The 6,766-nt window shown below is 38.1% G+C and overlaps 1 pseudogene; it reads left to right on the forward strand.

The window, feature by feature from the left end:
• Positions 1-1,860: 1,860 nt before the first annotated feature.
• On the forward strand, positions 1,861-2,850 carry LOC102395148 (annotated as a pseudogene).
• Positions 2,851-6,766: the final 3,916 nt, after the last annotated feature.

Consider the following 6,766-nt stretch of genomic DNA (forward strand, 5'->3'; position numbering starts at 1 on the left):
CATTTCTCTGATTAGGCATTTAGCCCCTCCAAGAAAAAAAGAGGAAAACTTGTTGCTTTCAACATGACTTGCCCTTGACTAAATGCTGGTTTTAGCAATCACAACTTCCTTTTAAAACTGCATTTAGAATATCCATTTCATAATCTGTAACTCATTTGGAATGTCGTGGAGAATAAAACATCTAGTTGCTGGTTAGAATTACTAAGTTTTGAGAACCCTCTTTTCCCCTCTTTTTTGAAAATTTGGGCAAGCAGTTTAGTAATCTGTCATTTGCCATGACATCTCAAAGATTGGTGGCAATAGCATCATTATTGCTGTTAGAAATTATTTTAGTACATTGGGATCTGATTCTTCAAGGCCTTGAAAGATTGTTAAATTTAGAATTCTTAGATATTTTTTAACCTACTTTGGGCTTCTGTCCCCTATTACCTACCACTCCTTGGACTGTTACTGTGTCAAAGTGCCTTCCATGCATTATCTTACTTAATACTCCGAACCCTCTGGGGATGGAACTATTGATATCATCAAGCAAAACTCAGAGCAAATAAGTTGTATGAGATCATATAATTCATGAAAGAAGAGTCTTGATCCAAATTTATGTTGTTGAACTCCATGTATCATTTTTTAAAAATTACGCCATATTACTTCTCACTGTTTTTGTACCTTTCCAACATGAAGATTATGTTCCATGGTAGAGACAGTTAGAACAAAGAAAAAGTGGAGTAATTCTGTATTGTTCCAGTTATCTCTTAATATAATACTCTCTGTGCTAGGTCAAAAAGCAAAGGGTTTCCCTTGTTTATTCTTATCAGTCTGTATTTTCTATACCAAAAAAAACAGAAAAAGGAACAAAAGGGAAGAATAAACATTAGCAAAATTCTAATTTTGATCCATTTTTATTGTACATAGAATTCTTTGGTTCTCCATTCACCCTGATATATAGTCTTCTGAACACTATTATTATTGGACTGGCTTCTTATCCTATCCTTAGTAATATGCTGCACAGCCTAGCATATATGTATATGACAATGGTAATATTGTTAAATTATCATAATCAAACAGTTAGAAGAGTTCCATTTTGTTTTCTCTTGGCAAGAAAGGAGGAGGAAGGTGTTTTATACAGATTGATTGGCTCACTTGATGTGTTTGTTTCTTTGAAGTTCAGCAAGTAAGTTGCCAACAGTGGCCTTGAATGGAGGTTTGAAATCAGGAAATCATAGTACATAAAAATTTAGAGTTCAAATAGATTGGCATTTTCAGGCAAAAATAATGGGTATCAGGAATCTTAGTTTCAGCAGGACAGTTGGCTAAATTTCTCATGAGTATAGAAACAAGCCAAAAAGCAAGAGACTCAGTGCTATACAAGCTTAACCCCTTACTAACTAAACAACACTGGATAAATGATGTAAGCTTCCTCCCCTACTTTCTGTGTTATATGTAAATGTGGAGAAAGAAGGTGAACTAGATGAACTTTAATATTCCTTGAAGTCCTGATTAGTCTTCATCTTAAAAAAAAAAAATATTGTGGGCTCGTGAAATTAAAAGTAGATTCATAGCTAGTACAGCCACTGTATCAAAAGACTGTCAATAATTGATAACCTAAAGATAGTCTCTGGATAGGCAGCCCTTGACTTTATATAAGATGTCATTGTGAAACAGGTAAGCACAAAATCGGACTCCCTGTTAGATCTGTTTCTTTTACTTTAACCTTTGCTTTCCATTACCTGTTGCTCAGCTGGTTAAGAATCTACCTGCAATATGGGAGACCTGGGTTCAATCCCTGGGTTGGGAAGATCTCCAGGAGAAGGAACTGGTACCCACTCCAGTATTCTGGCCTGGAGAATTCCGTGGACTGCATAGTCCATGGGGTCGCAAAGAGTCGGACACTGAGGACTTTCACTTTTTGTTACTTTTGTTGCTATAATCAGTAAAAAGATGCTGTCTAGGGTGCGGGCAATTCGAACAGCACCCAGCCAGGGCATGCGGCCGGGAAGCCCCGGCCCTCCCAGCCTCTGCCCCAGTACCCAGAAGATCTAGAAGGAGCTGCGGGGCCGCAGCCGTGCGCGCCCACCATGGGCCTGCGCCGCCGGAGACGAAAGCCCAAAACACCAAGGAGGCACCCCGCGAGCCCGGCTCCCGCCGCCCGCCGGCCCCCTGTCCTTAGGCCCGTCCTCCCGTCCACTTGCTCGCCAGAGACAGAGATCCGAACTCTTCAGAAGACCACACACCTGCTATTAAGAAAGACCCCCTTCTCCCGCCTGGCAGGAGAAATATGTGTTCAATTCACTCGTTGTGTGGACTTCAGTTGGCAAGCCCAGGCCCTGTTGGCCCTACAAGAGGCGGCAGAAGCGTTTCTAGTTCATCTCTTCGAGGATGCCTATCTCCTCTCCTTACAGGCCGGCCGCGTCATGCTCTTCCCGAAGGATGTGCAGCTGGACCGGAGGATCCGAGGCATTCAGGAAGGGCTTGGCTGAGCTCTGGCCACCCGCCGGAGTCTCTGGTTGATACCAGAGCTTCTGCCTGTAGCCAGGACCAGATCCGCGGAATACAAGGTGTTGCCTGGACTTGCTCTCTCGAAGCAGAGCGTGCGAGTTGCTTTCGTAGTTAGTTGTTTTTTAGAAGAAGACTGCATGGCTTTCCTCCGTAACAGAGGTAATATATGAAAGAATCAACACATTCCAGAAATCCTGAGAATAATTTTCAGATGAAGAGACTCTAAGGTTGACTTCACTTTGCAAATTATTCATGTGACTGATGATTTGGAAGACATCAGATTTTCTAGGTTATGGGAAAAAAGGATATTTACTGATTATTTTAAATCTTCTTGTACCATTTAAATTTTTTTACCATATATATATATGTAATATATATATGTAATATATATGTAATATATATATGTAATATGTTATATATATGTAATATGTAATATATATATATATATATATATATATTTACTTTTATTTAAAACATGATGGAAAAAAAATAAGAGAAAACCAGTCAGTTGCATGGAAGGGCCTGGTGCATCCAGCGTACAAATCTCTGTTCTTCAGATTGACTTCATCATTACCGGCAGAAGCAAGTTTGTATGTGGACTGTACCTGTCAACAGATTATACAGCTTTTCAAAAACTCAGTTGGGATGAAAATAGAAAATTGTTAAGGTTTGATATTCTGGCTCCTTCTGGTAAATTCCTGCCAAAATCATTCAGAAATTCCAACTTGTAGAATTTATTTTATTCTTTATTTGCAAATCATAGACAATGCATCATAATTTATACTTCAGAATTTTTCATTCCAGGATTTTAAAGAGCCTTTTCAATGGTTTTACAGGTATTTTTATAACTTTCTTGTGGAGAGATAATAAAAATAATTCTTAATGAAAAAAATTTGAAGCAAAGTTACTGTTATACATAGATTATACTGTGTTCTTTGTGTGTTAGCATTAAACTCTTCATTTGGACACTTTGCCAACAACCACAATTTAAACAAGAGAATTGAGGGATGTATCTTTGCCTCTAGTGAGTAGAGTATGAGCTGATAAAATCCTTGCCCTTCTCTTGTAACTGAAAGCAGTTTAAGAGACTTCCAGGGAAATAGGAAGTGCCACCCGAAGACGTTTAGATACTGTGTGTGATGAGAATGATTAGTGAGGGCGGATACTAAAAACGATGCGTCAGCCAACTGAATTCAGACTAAAGGGAAGGACCAAGTTCTGTTGTTTGATAAATTTTAACCCTTTGTAAAAACCTTTTCCTGTTCGACATCAACTCATTTTTATGTAAGCATTGGAATAAAGCTTATCTATGAATACAAAAAAAAAAAAAAAAGATGCTGTCTATAGCTATAAGCCTACATGATGACCTTGGGGAACCCTGCTCCTCTACCTGAATGTTAAAGTCCCTTTGTTCAGCTCACAGGGAGACTTTCTGACCTTGCCTGTCTGTGAAAGGCTACAGGAAAGAAGAAATTAACACGTCCCCTCCCCCAGGCTTTTACTTTACTTCCTCACCTCCTCTTTGCTCTATAAAAGAAACTAGCACCCAGACTCTGATAAGATGACACTCTAGGACCCTACGCTGCCATCTTCTCAGATGCTTGACTTTCTGAAAAAAGCAACTTATTCCTTGCCTAAACACCTCCCAGTTATTGACCGAACTTGGACTAGGTAACAATTGGCCATATTTTATGAATGTAAATTGCTGAAGCTCACAGAAGCGATGATATGTCATATGTCTTATTTTTAATGGCACAGTTGTTTCAATCACACTTTGTTAACATGGTTTTGTTTTAATTAAATTATAACAGGAAAAAAAAAAAAAAGGTCCACAATACCTAGAGATGAAACAAACCAAACAAAATAATGCAGAAGAAATATTTGGGGAATTATTACTTAATAGCAAGAGGGTTTTTTTGTGCAGACAAATAATGTTAAAATCTGTGGATGAGTAAAGAGTGATGTTCTAGAGACATAAAGCTTGTACAAAATGTTTAAGGGTGATAATCAGATAAGACAAAGAAGAAATAGTCTAATAACTTAGTTCCTATTTAATAAACCAACAATTTTAAAAGTCACCTGTAAAAGTCTAGATCTCCTTGCAAAGACAGAGGTTGGTAAGTATTTAGAACCTGGTAAATTATGAAGAACTGGATAATTGACCAAAAAAGAAAGAAATAAAAACATAAAATAATACAACTCATCCAACATGCTTTCCCTGAGTCTGTAATACAGATCATTTCAGTTACTGACTCAGTGACCCTAAGCTTTAGGTCTCATGTTGAATTAGGGATCTAGTGAAGGTTAAGGTTCATCTAAGAGATATTTTTATAAAGAGAGCAGTCGTGGTAAGCAAACTTCTCTGGCATTTGAGGCAGGGACACGTGCTCAAGAATATTCTGAGCTAAAACATCCCTCCACCTGGGACCTTGGCTGTGAATGATTCGAAGACTAAAAGGATGCACTTGCCCAAGGGGTCCCAAAATTACTTTTATTAAAAAATCAAAGTTATCATTTACATGCAATGAAATACTTAAATCTCAAGTGTACAGGTTGAAGAAATCTTATGGATGTATACATCCTAGAAGATTGAAAGTGAAAGTTGCTCAGTCATGTCCGACTCTTTGCAAGCCCATGGACTGTATAGTCCATGGAATTCTCCAGGCCAGAATACTGAAATGGGTAGCCTTTCCATTCTCCAGGGGATCTTCCCAACCCAGGGATCAAACCCAGGTCTCTAACTACTGCCTATAATCAATAATACTGCCTATCCCCCTACTCTAGATAACCACCATTCTGACTTTTATCCCCATAGATTAGTTTTTTCTGTTCTTGAACTTCATTTGAAAGCTCCACACAGAATGTATTCTTTTATGTCTGGCATCTTTGGCCCATCATCATATTTTTAAAATTCACCCATATTTTTGTGGGGGTGGGGCTTCAGCTGTTCATTCTTTTTTTAATGCTAGACATTATAGTGTATAACTATTTCATAATTTTTAAACCTTTTTTCTCTTAATAGATATATAGGCTATTCTGGCTTGGGCTATTATGAATAAAGCTGATAGAAACATTCTTGTACATGTCTTTGATGGAGATAGGCATGTTTTTTTGTTACCATGACTAAAATGTCATAGGGTAAGCACGTCTTTAGTTGTAGGAGGCATTGCAACAAGGTTTTGCAAATGTCCACAATCACTGCCAAAATATGAGGATATTAGTTTCTCCACATCCTCATCCTGGTATTCTCATCTCCACATCCTGGTATTACCCGTCACTATTGCTTTGACCCTCTGGGAATATATCATAGCAATATTGCATAGTGGTTTAATTGGCATTTCCCTCAGAGTAATGATTCTGAGTGTTTTCAAATACTTGTGAACCATAAGAGTTGGATATAGTCTTTAATGAAGAGCCTGTTAAAGTCTTTTGTTCATTTTTTAAAACTGTGTTATTTTCCCCTTTTCTTATTGATTTATGCAATATTTGTTTTTATATTCTAGGCATCTTATCATATGTTTATAAATGTATGTGTATACATGAACTATCTTCTCCCAGTCTGTGGTGTGCTGTTCATTTTTTGATGATGTCTTTTGAAGAATAGAAATTCATCAATTTATCCTTTTAGTTCCTGACTTAATCTGAAAATACATGTGCTTAATAGAACGAAGTCAACAAAAACTAGCCATATACCTTTTATTCCTTTAGCCATTGGAGTGGTGGAGTTTATTGTTGGAGTTTCAGGAATCTCAAGAGCTGATTGATATCACATTTGTTACTTAAAATCAGCCGTATTAGGAATATTTACACTATGAAAACTGGCAAACAAAAGGAATCAATACTTTTTATCCTGGAGGGTGGATTGTGAAACAATTAGCAGCACATAGCTGCTTTTAGACCTGTGATATGGACAGCCTTTTGGTAAACTGGCTGATTTGGCTAATGCAGCAAAGACCTCCCTTTCCAGCCTGCAGCATGAACTTACTGAAGAGTTTGATCAATCAGACTCTGGAAAAAGTAGTACCATCTTCAGGCGTATCTTAATTAATTGGCTGTATGCTCACCATGATCTAGAGGCTGATCTTAGTATGTTATCAAATATAAGTCCATGTGCCCGATGCACAGTGAGGTCAAATAAACTGAAACATCAGAGTTTGGAGCAAAGCCAGGTGAGGAAACTGGTGCCTCAGGCTCCCCAAACCCCAGATTCCTTGAAGTGTTTCTGCAAAGCCTTTTCAAAGGCCAGGTGTCGGTGGGAGGGGGGGTCCCCAGG

This window comes from Bubalus bubalis, chromosome 2 (genome assembly GCF_019923935.1).
Source record: "Bubalus bubalis isolate 160015118507 breed Murrah chromosome 2, NDDB_SH_1, whole genome shotgun sequence".
Taxonomy (NCBI): Eukaryota; Metazoa; Chordata; class Mammalia; order Artiodactyla; family Bovidae; genus Bubalus; species Bubalus bubalis.